We start from the raw sequence: 15,292 nt of genomic DNA on the forward strand, positions 1-15,292 counted from the left end.
AATACTCTCTCCTATAAGATCTAGTGCTTAGAGTGTTCACTCCAGCCCTTTTTCTTTCATTCGTTGGCACTATTAGGGCTGACTGTTTCAGAGGGGTCTCAGTGCATCAGGATTACACGATGGGGATGATGGCTTCTATTTGGGTTGCCATGAATCACAGCTCTGCTTGCTGAGCACCACAGTTTGCAGCTAGCCCTGCAGTGTGTTAAACATGCCACATTTAGCTTGTTTAGAGGAGCTGCGTTTCTAATTAAGATTACAAATAAGTTATGACTCAAAGTCCAATAAAAACACAATGCGAATTACATACCTCTAAATTTGATTTACTCCCCCATAGGCTGAAAATCCTTATAAATTCAGCAAGTGCAGGAAAAACAATTATTCTAATTAAAAGAAAAGATTTGATTAAGCTACTTTACGTTTTAGTCCAGTCTCAGATACCTCACGGACTTTTACCGCCCTGTCCATTCAGAAAGAAAATCAAAGTGATTTAATTGAATTACAGATTAGCATCTTGTTGACAAATGCTTGAGAGCATGGTACCAGCAGGAATAAGCAGAAAAGGAGCTGTGATGGGTAAAAGCAGAAGAGTTTCAAAGGCCCCCAGCCTTAGTTCTGATGTACAAAGCTAGAAGGGACCTGTTGGGTCTGAGTTTGTTCTTCCACTTAGCACAGGCTGCTGGGGCTCATCTGAGTCTGTGCTCACCTGAATGAACATGGGTGGAGTGGAAGAGGAATGGGAAACCAGTGGAATGGAGAATTCACTTGTCTTGTAAAGTTGTTTAGCAAAGTCTTGTGAAGTCCTTAGCAGCCACTGACAGCAGTGAGCAAGAGGCTGGGCTCTGGGGGTCAACTTGAGTAGAGCCCTGGGGTTCGGGCTGGTGGAGGTTGGCAGTGAGCTTAAGTGTATGAGAACCAGTGGGAGTGGAGGGACAAACCCTGCCCACGTTGGGTACTCAGTGGATCACACAGCTTGCTGGGCAGCCTGCAGCTTTAGCAAGTGCAGAGCAAAGCACATAGTGTGCATTTAGGGGATTGCTTGGGATCAGGGCAGCTTCTGTCTGTTTCAAACCCAAGCCCAGAACACGGAGCCATCAATGCATGCTGCTGGGGTGACACAACAGTGTAAAATCCACTGCCAGCAGCAGAGCTGTGTTTTCCAAAGTCATCCACCATAAATTGCGGGGACTGCAGACACCTGAAACTTCCTGATGATGCATTGTCCCCTCTCCAGCACGTATCGTTTGTCTGTCGGTGATTTATATGGTGCCACCAGACTGAAAAGCAAGAGTGTCTTTTACATGCGAAGGAAGTGCAGCACAAAGCATACCTGAGTGCTCCAGGCCTACGTGCCTTTTGAATAATTACCACCACTGTGCAGATGATGACTGTAGCAGCTGAATTTATGTGCAGGCTTCCACATCTGAGCATATCCACGTAAATATATATGACCTGGTAAGTGTATACATAACTCAGGGAGGCATGAGGATGGCATTGTCTTCTCAATAGCGTGGAGTCCATCATCTGCTGTCCTGAATTTCTGTGATGGTGCTGTTATCCACAGTGTTAGATAACCAATGGAGAAAGATATTTTTCAATGGGCAATAAGTGCATAGTCCATAAATATAGTGGAACCTCTCGTAGGGAAGTATGATGGTACATAGCACAGTTGGTTGGTGCCTGATGGGTGATAAGCAAGCCCTTGCACTCTGTTTCTAGTTTCTTTGTGCTTCTGTTACCTGTAATGCAACAACCTGCCCATAGTGATGATGATCAATTTCGAAGATGCGTAGATAGAAAAAGCAAAGCCAGGCAGAATTATGTTATTTTGGTGAAAAGCTGAAAATAATTCTTCTGGTCACACATCTGTTGTAGGGCTGAGACTTTTAGGCTTTGCCTGCTACAAATGCATTGAGCTGCCAGGGATGGGGCACCTGGGCAGCAGTGCCAGGGCCTCAGGAAATAATTTCTTCATCATGTCTAACCTAAATTTTGTTTCTTTTAGTTTAAAGCCATTCCCCATTGTCCTATCTCTGTCTGCTTGTGTGAAAGGTCACTCTCCTTCTATCATCTCCCCTTAAGTACTGAACACCATGGTGAAGTCTCCCTGGAGCTTCTCTCCTCTCCAGGCTGAACACCCCCAGCTCTCAGCCTGTGTCCATAGGAGAGGTGCTCCAACCTCTGAGCACCCTCATGCCCACCTCTGGAATCACTCCAACAGCCTCATGTCCCTCCGCATGTGGCAGGGGAGTTGGAGATTCATGATCCTTGAGGTCCCTTCCAACCCTGGCCATTCTGTGATTCTCTCTGTGCTGGGGCCCAGGCCTGGATATGGCACTGCAGGTGGGGTCTCATGAAAGCAGAGCACCTTTGGTCCACCAGGACCCCCATCCTTCCATAGGGCTGCTCTCAGGGAGTCCTCCCAGTCTGTCCACATATCTGGTTTTGACCCAGCCAGATGCAGCAATCATGTGTTTTCCTATCACATAGGAACAGGTGCTGTAAAGAACTGATGATGTTAAACTCAAGTATCTATTTCCATTAAAATCTGATAGAAACTCTTTTCAACAACTTAGATCTTTTCCTTCAATATTTTATTAGAGAAAATATTGCAAAACTTAACATCCAGGAACCTTGGCTTTATGTTGCTCTTACAATTCTAGCAGCTTTTTATAGCAACTCTGCAGAGGAGAGCTCCTGGCTATTCCAAGGAGAACCACTTAAATGTTGATAGTCTTAGTTTTCATGGTTATTTTAAGACTGAATCATTTAAAACCGAATTTGGAGAAGTGCAAACTTTGAAAAGAAATGTCTAAAGATTCATTTAAGTTCCAAAGCCAGGTTTACTCATACAGCCGTATGTAGAAGGACAGAAAACAGCTCAGAAACTCTCAGAGGTAGATCTTGTGATCTTTGGGGTTTTTTGGAGGCTTTTTTTTTTTCATTCACACTGAAGGTTCCTTCCCAGTTTCTTAGAGAAAGGGAACACAGTTTGCTGAAAGCTCTGGTTTTTCAGTTTTAGCAGCAGCATGAGTAGATTATAGGCCTGGATAGCTACCAACGTGATCTGGAGATCCCAAATCCTCGTAATGCCTGCTGAGATTGCAGAAAACCCATTGTTATTCAGCCTGGTACTTTCAACCAGAAAATTCCAAATTTCTGAAACTGAAAATGTGCTATGAAACAACTGTCTTCAGCCAATAAATAGCCCGCAGCTGCATTTGGAGATGTTGGTTCGATCTGCAGTAAATGAAAAATCTGCAGTGATCAAAACATGCATACACAAAATCTTCTTTTTGTGGATTTTTTTGTTGTCATTTGGAATACGTGTTGGGCCATTTATTTTTCCTCTTGGAAATATTTATCTTCCTTTAAGTAGAGAGGGTTCACGTAAGCTGGACAAGCACTCAATGAGGAGACTGTCCATCCAAAGCAGGCCAAGCTCTGGTTCCCATGGAGGATCGAGGCCACAGGTATGCAGTGTAGCCACCTGATGCAAAAGATAGAAGTGATAAAAATCATCCTCCCTCTGTTCTAGACATCCTTGCAGCTTGCATAGCTGGAGGGAAAGACTTTTCTCCGTCTGATTTATAACAGAATAGTACACGCAGTGGAGAGTCTGTGTTTTGCTTTGTATTCCATTTCTAAGGGATTGAAAGAAAATAGAGGAGAGCTACCTGTGTGTCACGAATGCAGTGATGAGAATGGATGAACCCTGTGTCCCCTTGTCTGATGACAGCAGGGCGCTGGATTTGATTTGTTTAAAGCTCCTGTTTTCTTTGTGCCCAGGCATGTCAGGGAGGGCTGGGGCTTGCAGGTTCAGTCACTTCCCTGCCCACCAGGGTGACAACAGACAAAGCCAGCAATGACATGAAAAGCTGCAAACATTGTTCTGCTGGGGAATCATGCAGAGGGGTGGAGGTGAAGTAGGGAAACGTCAGCTAGAATGGCTCCTGCCAAAAGGTGAAGGGGAAATCTGTGTTTAGAAGGAACCTGAAGACGGCACAGGCAGGAGGCATGGATGCATTGGCACAGCATCTCTCAGGGCAATGCTGCATCAGGAATATGTGCTGTGGAGTGCTTCTTTACTAGCTTGGACCAAACTCACTGTGAAAAGCTCTGTGAAACCAGCAGATGCTCTGCTCAAGACAAATGAGAAGCAGAATTTCTTCACACATTACACAGTTCTGAGGATGCTGTGGATGCTATAAAACCGTTTGGCAATGTCACAAGAATAAGGGTCTGTAGACTTAAGTCTGAGTAGACTTAAATATGAACGTGCCTCACCACTTGGCACAGGATGCCCAGAGCTTTGGGTGCCCCACTGCTGGAGGTACCCAAGGCCAGGGCAGCTAGAGCTGATGGGGGACTTCCCAGCCTGCAGCATGGGGTTAGAACTGGATAATCTTTAAGGTGTCTTTCAACCCAAGCCATTTGATGCTTGGTGCTCTTGGCTCTGCACATTATCTTCTTCCAGCAGTGATCAGACAACAGATTTTGTTTTGATTTGCATTGATATTTTTTTGAAGTAAGTGCAAGGTTTTGACCAAGTTCTTTCACCTCGCCCTGTGAGGTGAGGCAGGCATGTCCAACCTGCAGGTTGGCCCAGCTCAGCTCACCCTATGGGCATCCCCTGCCCCACACCATTGCAGGAGCCAGCAGTCTGCCACAGCCCTCAGCACCAACCAACCAGCAGTGCACTCAGTCAACCTAAATACATTAGCTGTAAATTTCCAAATTGAATGTATAGAGCTGCAATCAGACATTCAACTCTGAAGGTTGGATGTTAGGAAAAATTTATTCTCTGAAACAGTGGTGAGGTTTTGGCATAGGCTGCCCAGGGAGTGGTGGAGTCACTGTCCTCTGATGTGCTCAAGAACCATGGAAATGTGGCACTGAGGTACGTGGTCAGTGGGTGGTATTGGTGGTAGGTGAACCATTGGACTAGATGATCTTAGAGATCTTTTCTAATCTTAATGACTCTATGAAGTCTGATCACGCCTCTCTACTAGGCTTTCATAAGCCCTCTCTTACCAGAGAGACTCATTTCACCACTCTTTGGCATTATGTACAAGAACTGTTTTGAAGGGTGAAGCACAGGAAGAGTAAAATTTCACCATAATTCTCTACTTGGGCAGATTCTGACAAGGACAGCATACAGGCTCTTGTTCATTGCTGGCAACTGTGCATAGCTAATGGTAGTGACTGTGTTTAAAGTTTTTTGATGATTGTTTACAATATCAATAATTCTTTTCAAAAATAGGGCTTAATTAGGGCGTGAATAAAGTAGTTCCAGTGATTGTCCAAGGTAGCAAACTGCTGTGTGTTGGTAAAACTGAAGCAGCTTCTTATCACTGATGCACAGTGCTTGGGAGCACAGCGTAACCTGACGATAATAGTCATTTTTTTTTCCAAATGCTGTTATAAAGGGAAGCCATCCCCTGTTATCTAGATAGAAAACTTTAGGAATATGAAATCATTTTTCTTTTTTCTTTTTCTATCAAGTTGCACATTTAAGGCTTTTTGTGAACAAACATGCAGGTGTCTTCAAAGAATTGTCACCATGCATTTTTTTTGTAGCTTTTCTAAGAGATGGCATAATCTATGAGAAAAAACCATTCAGCTAAGGATAAGAAGAACTAAGTGCTGGTGCTGTTTTTAATAAACATCCATTAAATTCATGTGATATCGTATTATGTTGCAGTGTGTGCTTGTAAAAAGCTTCGTACAACTGTTTCATACTCAGTAATTTGCAAGTGCTTCTGCAATAAAAAGAGTAAAATGCTGCCTTTTGTAATATAGCAAGGAAATGATCACCTTTTTGATCTTTTTTGCTTGCATTATTTGAATGCACATTTTACTTAAAGCACTACTAGAATGGTTGCCAGCATTATCAGTTGTTCAGAAACCAATTCCATAAATATTCCACACTGACTGCTATAATGATTTTCCTAAAAATATAGATTGAGGGTTTGTTCCTGTTTATAGAAATATAAAATGAATGAATTGGTCTATTTCAGTTCTACAAAATCAAACCAACTTTGATCCCCTCCCAGAAATACTTTTTCTGTTTTACTTTTCTCCTCTCTTTTCCTCTCCCCTCGAATTTGAAAAGTAAGCATTTGGACCAAATATTCTGGTATTTTCATTGTCCCATGACATGCCCTAAAAATAACCAGAAAATTGAAGATCATTCAGGAGAATTCTTTTTTTCCCTTCATTCTTAAATTGGTGGCACTTTAGTTATTCCTGCTTTAGTCAGACACGTTTCTGATGCATATGGAGTGCAGGGGCATTGCAAGCCACGAGATTGTTTTATTCATTTTCTGCTATTTGTGAATACCTTAGGTGATAGTCATAATTCGCTGTTGTTTCCTTTCATTCCTGGTGATGTTGATGAGACAAGTAGTTTAACAATTTCTGCTGGTGTCTGGAAGCATTCAGCTTCTTAAAATAAAACCAAAGCTACTCCTTTGGCCAGCATTTGCAGCTACTTTCCTTTTGGTCAAAGCTGGAATTGATCACATCTATTATGTATCTATATTAACAGGATCTGGAAAGGGTGACAAGATCAACCTATTCTGGAATAATCATATTTTTACCTTTTTTTCTTGTTAAAAGAAGAGTCATCAGGCACAATTCCATCCCCACCTATTTTAGGAGGAGGTTTTTCAGCCAGAGGGTGGTGAGGCACTGGCACAGGTTGCCCAAGGAGGCTGTGGATGCCCCATCCCTGCAGGCATTCAAGGCCAGGCTGGATGTGGCTCTGGGCAGCCTGGGCTGCTGGTTGGTGACCTCCTGGAATGTGAAAAGGGCCACTGGTAGGAACCGTTTTTACAGTAGAAGTGAATGCTCCACAGATAAACTGAAGTGGTGTTGATGCTTGTGTTTTCTTCTCTGCCCCCAGATAAAATCACGGTGGAATCTATTTTGTCACGTTTGACGTGTCACCCTCTGATAACCAATGTATGTTTTGCCAGGTTTTTTTCCTCCACTTGTTGTACAGTATTCTCCCCATGCCATCTTCCTCCATCTTGCTTTAAAGCTATCATGAAAGTCATGGTTTGGAGCCTTGCTCAATCGCAGTAGAAGGCATCGGTGCCTCTCACCCATGCACAGAGCACACTACAGTGTCACAGAGACAGATGGTCTCTGCATGGCATGATCTGACAGTTCCACCCTGTGTCCCGATGACATCCTTGCCATCTCTGAATTCTCGATCAATGCCTTGTTTCAGGATATGTGCCAGTAGTTTTATGGGAATTTTTATTAGGTTGAACTAGGAAAAAAGCATTATACATCTCAATATGTCCTGTGTTATTAAATGTGCATTTTCACATTTCAGCAGCTAAGGACCAGTTTGCTGTTTCTTAACTACTTACATACTCAACATAGTGTTTTATGCTTGGCTTTGATGTTTGTCTACCCATAGGATCTCCTCTTGTTCTTCATACCTTTTGATTTTGTCCATTGTGTGATTATTGCTTTTTCATTCCCTTGCACTGAGGTGAGACAACCTGCAATTTCTGTGACCTCAGTTCCCATCTTGTAGTGTAGTGTAAAAAGAGTGTGAAGTTTGAGTGCGTGATGCTTTCCATCCTGAAAGAGAGAAACGTTATGGTTTTGTTGTTGTTCTGCTTCTTAAAATGATAATTTGGTCTTCCTAGTTGTTTGTAAAACGTTTTTTCTTTTGAAGGAAAATAGACAGCTGTTGGAATCAGAGGTGAAAGACACAGTAGAATTGGAATTTTTTAAAGCATATTTTATATGTAATCAGCTAGCTAAATCAATCTGTGAGGTTGATTCCTGATTGCATGAGGTATTTAAAACACAAAGTGAGAATATTGCGACCATTTACTTTTTCTGGCTGAATTATGCTTGTATTTTCATGGAAATACATAAGCTGTCAGTGTTTGATTGACACAAAGATTTCTACACCTTATTTTTTTGCTTTTTGTATAGGCTTCAGTACGCTACATCATTTCCATCTCCTTAATGAAATTGTGCAGTTGGGTTTTTTGGTTTGTTTGTTTGTTTTTAAGTCTATTCAATAGTTCTTTAAAGTGCAATTTACTGCTCTTTAGTTTTACCAGGCAAAGATGGCACCATGTAGAGAGCAAGTGCAACCTAATGGAAATAAAACTTGGGGGTCAAACACAAGAAGTTATTGGCAGTTGTACCCATACAGCCCCACCTCAGTCAGTTAGTGGGAGCAGATGCTGTGGTGCTGATCAAGCAGATGAAATCAGGTGCTGGAGGAGTCTTGCTGCAGTGAAGGATAGTGAGATTGAGCACAAACCTGTTGCTCCTGGCCATCTGCACAGAGGCTGAGCAGCCTTGACAGCATGGCTGACCTCGCTGCCAACCTCATCTTGCCATGTGCTGGTGCATGACTGGGGCTGCTGCAGTGTCCCTGAAACAACAAGCCACAGAAACAAGGACAAATGTTAGCTGTGGCCCAGGGCAGGATAGGAGCTTTATCTCTTTTGCTCTCTTAATAACACATTAACATACACCCATCCCTGGAGGTGTCTAAGGCCAAGCTGGGGGTGGCCCTGTGCAAGCTGATCTATCACTTGATCTGGTGGTTGGCAGCCTTGCCTGTGGCAGGGGGTTGGAACTTGATGATCCTTGAGGTCCCTTCCAACCCAAGCCATTCTATGTCTCTGTGATTCTATAATAGGACTCTCTTCCTGCCCTCTTCTACTACCTGTTGACGTGTGATGAATTGAGACGCTAAAAGGGACTTGGATTCTGCCTTTTATCAATGCTTCTTCTCCTCTCGTTTCTGCTTTGTCCTTTATTTATGGGGTGCTCTGGTCATTGATGTGCTGGATGGAGAAATTTGGGTGCCTTCAGGCAGCAACATGAAACAGCAAGAATTTTCCATCTGTTTTCTATATGCCAGCTGTTTGTTTGTTCAAATTCTAATATAGGTAAGGAGAAGTGACAAGGAATGACAACAGCTTTGGAGCCCAGCCTTAGGAGGGCTAAGAAAAAAATGAGGAAGCTCACAATGTATAAATGAAATAACACATTTCTTGTAGTTGGGGATCTCAGAATTCCTTTTAAGCACCTCTATTGAAGCCACCTTCTTACTGGATTATCAGGATATTTTTTGTCCTTTTGAGATAAAAAAAAAAAAAAAAGTTTTAAAAGGTGCATATATATTTAAATCCCACTAATTCCTGTTTTAGTGATGTGCTGTGCAAATCCTGCTGATCCATGTGCTTGCATGTCTCCAGCCTCATGCACTCACTCCAGCACACATGCAAGCAGAAGCTAGTCATTAAAACAATTTTGCTGAGCCCCACTGAAAGTTGTTCCAAAATCAGCTTTTCACGTCAGCAGTTTTATTAGGAAATTAGAAATAGACAAGGAAGGATGCTGGAATGTCTGAAGCATGTGAGCGTTAGCTTGTAATAAGGACTTTGAAAGCATTAACCCTCTGCTGACCAATCTGTTTATTGAGCATTGCTGCATGGATTTAATATACAGAAGCTGAGGAGATTGGTGGGCATGTGCCTTTGGTTTTTTTGTGCTCCCTGAAGAAAATCTCAGTGCCATCACATCACTAAAAGCTCCTCTTCAACTCTCTTAAGAACTTTCTCAGACACCTATTTGGTATAGCATTTGTTAAACGCATTCCCTGCATTCTGAGGGGGTTTTCTAAGTACTGGCGATTTTTCTTTTTCTTTATTTTTTGCTTTTTGTGAGGGAAAAGAAAGGGTATTCGTGGCTCCACGACAGAAATGGTTCATGCAGGCACCAAAGCAGGGTATGGTCTCCTTTGAACCACCCACTACTGCTGTGTTCATGCACTGGTTTTCACTAACACACGCAGACAAAATGCAACCAAAGCTGCCACTCGTGAAACTAGGCTGCTTTGTCTAAATATGCCTAAATTCTTTGTTATTGCGAGTCTCAGAAAACGACTTCCACATTATTAACCATACTGTCTGCACTCTTTTCCTTTGGCTTATCTCTCCTGCTTTTCGTGTCTAAGGACAACAGAAGAAAACAGTTAACTGTGGTGTATTAACCCAAGTTGCCAACGAAGTACAGCAGCGCTTTGCAAGCCTTGGGGATACTCACAGCCTTTCAGCTGAGGTGTTTGATTCTAGCAGATCACATCTGTCTTGCTGCCAAAGATAAAACTCTAATTCCACCTACAACAGCAAAGAGATACCTGCAGGATATGTCTGCGTTAGGCACTGGTCTACCTCTAGCAAAAGCCTTATGTTTGATTTTTAAGAAATGCTAACTTTGCCTACTGGACATCGCTTCCTCCTTGCTCCATTTGGCTTCATTTATTGGTTATCTGCTTTCATTCCCTTACTACTGCTGTAAGGTCAGATTGCCCTGCATCACTTTTATTGCACCTCCAGGATTTTATGCTGTGTGTGTGTCCTTGATCATCTCCTCCATTCCCTAAATATTCCCCATGTGAGATCAGCAGGGCTCATCATGCCCAAGACCTCTCCAAGCTCTGGAAGAGGTCTGGAGATGATCCAGACTCCGTGATGTCCGTCCTGTCACACACATCCCAGGTATCACTGCAAACACGTGAGCCCACAGGCAATGCAACACTGCTGAGGTCTGCACTGCCTCTGTGAGAGTGACAGCACAAGAGTTAATGCTCTTTTATAGACTTGTAGCTCCTCGAGCATCACGCGGTGCGCCGTTCTCCTTGCTTTTAGACGCCTTATGGAGAGCCGTAAGATTTCATCGCCTGGTGTCAGCCATGACAGATGTGCTGGCTGAACGGAGCACTCGCACTGTAAATGAGAAATGATGACTCCAGGAGCACTTTGATGAATTTGGTAAAAATCAGACATCGCTTTCGGTCCAGATAGTCAGGAAAAGGAATTAATGGAAAGGTTGCTGGAATGATAATAATCTGTAAGAGCATATGTTATGAGCAGTTAATAATGTCCCTTCCTTGTTTGAAGCCATTATTTCTCATTTAGCAGATCTGAATGACTAAATAACTTGTATCTTTACTCATTCCATTCCCCAGCACCAAATTATATTACAGTATAAAGATTGAAGTTATCTGAAGGGTAAAAAGAAAATAGAACAATGCATTAAAGTTGAGTTTTAAATAATCATGAATTTTCTTAAGTAGTCCTTTGTAAAATCACATTCTCTCAACTCCTTGAATTACACAGTACTTCTGAAACATGAAAGCAGTGACATCTCACATGCTCTGACTGAATATCTGCTACTTTAGTGGCAGTCTGTGTATCAGTGGGGCAGAACAGATAACTGCAGGCATTTTAGAGCAAAAAAATTACAGGACTGAGGATAAACGAGGAGGGGATGATCAGTTATGGGAATTGTCAGTTTTCATAGATCGACATCTCTTAGCAATTACTTTTTGTGGATTTGTGGCCTCGCTGTTCTTATTATATGGACGTTTTTACCAAATGTTTTCATTGGTTCCTGTTGAAGAAGAGCAACTGCTTGGGTCACCTCGCCATGTAACCAAAGTCTTCCTGGGAAGTACTCAGATATGTTGGCTGAGCCAATGCCAAGGTTGGATCTATCACTATGTACCCACTGCTTCTCCCTGGCCCTCAATCTCTACTGTTGCTACTACAAGTTAAATGAAATTTCATTTTTCCATTATAATTATCACCTCCATCGCTACGTGTTTCAGAAAGAATGACATCAACTTTGGGCCACTGTGTTTGAGGTCTGAAGAACTTGAATACTGAAATGTGACAAGGGAGGGGTTTTATTAGACTATTATATTCTTTTCAGATCAAGATCTGTGCTAGGATGTTGATTGTCAACTGTGGCTTCTCTAAATTCTTTCTATATCTCCATGCTTTATTTCCCAGATTGCTTTTAGCATTCTTTCTGAATTCTAAATAGCCATGCCCATCTTTGGGATGGAAAAGTCATCGATGGGTGGTGAAAATCTGGGTGACTGAGCACTGACACAGGTTGCGAGGAGCATTATGAAGTCTGCTCCTTAGACATAAGTTGTATCTGGAGCAGGAAAACTGAAAGGGAGGATAATAAGGGTCAGAGCAAGAGAAATTCTCCATGGCAGGGCACGTGTGTGCCCGAAAGGACTGTGGTCTACAGACGACCTACATAATAGAATTGAAAAATTAAGGACATGCAGTGGAAGAAGAGTGAAAAGGAAGGAGAGTGTTAAGGAGAAAATGCTGGGCAGCTTTCATTCATTTTCAAGGAATGAATATTTGAAAACTTCCTGTATTTATCCACGTACAGCTCTGTGTGAAGTTGTTATTCACAGCAAAATATCCCTCCGAGAGTTGGAGATGCGTATTACCTACGCTTTTTTTTTTCCTCTGAAATGGAAGGCATCTCTGTCTGTAGTAAGAATGGTCCACTTGCCATTACAGAAATGTGATAGATCAGTGCCATCTTCACTTATCAGCCAGACTGATGCTCCAAGTTCACATAAAACAGAGAAAAAATGAATTTGTTACAGACAAAAATTAAATGTAAACTATATGAAAAGCTGTCTAAAGATTATAGGAGCATATTTTTTTTTCTCTACAGAAGTCCATAAATTCAATACCATCAATATTTAAGCCTTCTTTTAACTTGGAGAAAACCACAGTAATCGGTTGCCTACAGGGGAAGCTTTTTGTCTCCGTGTTCCAGGAGAATTCGTATTTTCTTTCTTAAATTATCAGGTGCCTTAAATGCACTGCAAGAAAAAATACAATAATTTCTCCTGCTGCAGAGCATGATAAATTTCACTTAACTGTAACAAAGCCAAATCTTAGGTATCAATTCCCAATTTCTGTTCTGGATGATCCATCATATTCAGGAAAGGACAATCTTACATGCTCAAAAAAAAAGGAAAATTTTCCTATTCTTCTCACTGCCAAAGCTTTCAGATCCATTACGTTGGCATTTTAATAGATGAATGCCTCCAGGGTATGAATCAGATTCATCCTTTGACTGCTCAAACATACAAAACAAGGTGTATTATACATAATAACTCCTCCAACTTCTCCTGAGCGTTAAAATGTAGAGAAGATTTATGCAAAAAATGTCACTGCTGATATTACTGGAACTACTCAAGAACAGTCAAATTCTTGGTTAAATTATATATTAATGTCTTACAGTTTTAATACAAGAGACATGACAACTCCCTCCTAAGTCTTAGGAGGTGTGAATTTTAAAATCTGGCAATGGAAAGAGTATTACTTAAGTTAACTTATGTAGTGGAACTTTGGTGACTATGAGGCCTTTGTATGAATTTCAAGTACATTTGGCTGGAGAATTTTTTCACATTCAAATAAAAACGTGTGTTGAACGGTGCTGGTAGCCAGATCTGTGCTAGTTGAAAAGCATCTGCCTCTAGAATTCAGTTGGGATGAGCCAAGTGAGGTTCTGAGGCCAAATTCTATGAATATATGGAATGGAGAAATGATATCCTAAGGATATGTTTTCTATTCGATTGGTATAATGAAGTTATTTATTTTAATTAATTAATCCAAGATAGAAAAGAGGGAAAGAGAGAAAAACAAATGCTAAGAACATTGTACAAAATCCTTTTCATTTTGAGGATTTACACAATCTTACTAAGTAAAATGTCCTGAGGACATGGAGAAAATGAAACAAAAGTCTCTATTTAATTTGCCAGTCAAATGACAGTTTCTTGTCAAATTGGGCAAAGAGGGTATCAGCAAGGAATTTGATTTCGGTGCCCAGGAAAAACATAATTACTACACCCAAATCCCTGTTCAGAAGGAGCCTGCTCCCATGTGAAGGTCAATCCTGCACTAGCTATCCCCTATGCAATATATAGCTGCCCCCTGTGGGAACAGTGGAAACGGATGCCCAGTGCTGAGTGAGATGTGGAACCATGCAGTTATTCATCTTGAAAAAACTGTCTAAGATCCCCAAGCCCAACCCAGCCCACCCTGCCGTGCCCACTGCCACATCACCACCACCTTGAACACCTCCAGGGACGGTGATCCCACCACCTCCATTAAGAGTCAGAGCTGTACTTACAACTTCTGCACTCCTAAAGACAGATGGGACCATGGCCACGCTCCTGGCTCTGACTTCTCTGCCGCTGTAGGAAGCCTGGAAAATGTGTGGTTGTGCAAGCAGTCATTCACCAACTCTCACCCCCAGGGCAAGGAGAAGGCAATGGAAGAAAAACGAAAGGTGAAGAAATGGGAAGAATAAGGATCAAAACTAGTTATAGCTGGAAGAAACACAAGAAAAAGTAGCAGTAAAACACTAAGAATAAAGACAGAAAAATGTAGTTTTGTTATTTCGCAAGCAAGAAGAAAAAACCATGAAACCTTGAATTTTTAAAAGAGCTTTTTTTTTTTTTTTTTTTCTTCTTCTCAGTCTTCATAGGAAAAAATACGAATACTAATAAGTTGTTCCTGTAGCAGGAATGTAGCAAACTACACCGTTCAGGATTGGTGCAACAACATTTATCTTGGTTGTATTTATTCAACCCATCAAGACCTAGTGAAACCCATCTGAGTGCTTAAGGAATTAAACACACCAACTTCTGAGCCATTAATGTCTACTGTGGAAAACTCAGATAGGGAAGGTGAGGTCCCCAAAGTACAGAAAAGAAGAAATACACAACCTCTCTTTGAAAAGACAACAGATAAGGAGACAGAGCTGTAGACTTACCAGCATAACCTCTGCAGAGAAGGACAGTGAAGCATTGTTTAGCAATCTATTTAAAAGTGCTAGGTGAAGGTGAGATGACATAACATCCAGTGTGTTTTTCTCATAGTGTCAAGCCAACACATTTTGTGTTATCAAAAGAGTAATTGGAGAAAAGGAATTGCTGCTTTGGCTCTAACAGCTCTTTTTACATACTCACACCTGATATTCCCTTGAACGAATGACTACTGATGGGTCTTCAACTCACACACTGGAGACTGGTTATCAGCAGGCATAGGAAATGTGCCTTGCAAAGGACTGTCCTGGATTTAGTGTTCTTAAATATTTTTCTCATTGTGTGGACAATGAAACTATCTGAGACGTTCTAATGTGTGGCTGTGAAATCATTTTTAGTGGTGGTACTAAAGCATTTCTTTATCACAGAATCATAGAATCACTCAGATTGGAAAAGACCTTAAGGAGATCATCAAGTCCAACCACGATGTCACCATACTACCTTGTGCTTGATGAAAACATCCTTAGAAGCTTTTAGCCGTGTCTCAGAGCAGGGAGATGGAAAAACTGACCTCGCTCCTGAGGTCCTTTGAAGATTTGTTTTCCAATAGCTATAGCATTCTTGTACTATGATAATTCAGTGAAGCAG

General features: G+C 41.7%; 1 long non-coding RNA gene across 1 annotated transcript; it reads right to left on the minus strand.

The window, feature by feature from the left end:
- Positions 1 to 2,379: 2,379 nt before the first annotated feature.
- Positions 2,380 to 8,463, minus strand: LOC128087288 (uncharacterized). Its single transcript, XR_008209766.1, has 3 exons — positions 8,300 to 8,463; positions 7,455 to 7,599; positions 2,380 to 3,490 (listed from the first exon to the last, which is right to left on the minus strand). It is a non-coding gene; the product is annotated as an uncharacterized LOC128087288 (long non-coding RNA).
- Between the last annotated feature and the right edge of the window lie 6,829 nt (positions 8,464 to 15,292).

Source organism: Tympanuchus pallidicinctus, unplaced genomic scaffold, assembly GCF_026119805.1.
Source record: "Tympanuchus pallidicinctus isolate F22 unplaced genomic scaffold, pur_lepc_1.0 scaffold3, whole genome shotgun sequence".
In the NCBI taxonomy this organism is placed as follows: Eukaryota; Metazoa; Chordata; class Aves; order Galliformes; family Phasianidae; genus Tympanuchus; species Tympanuchus pallidicinctus.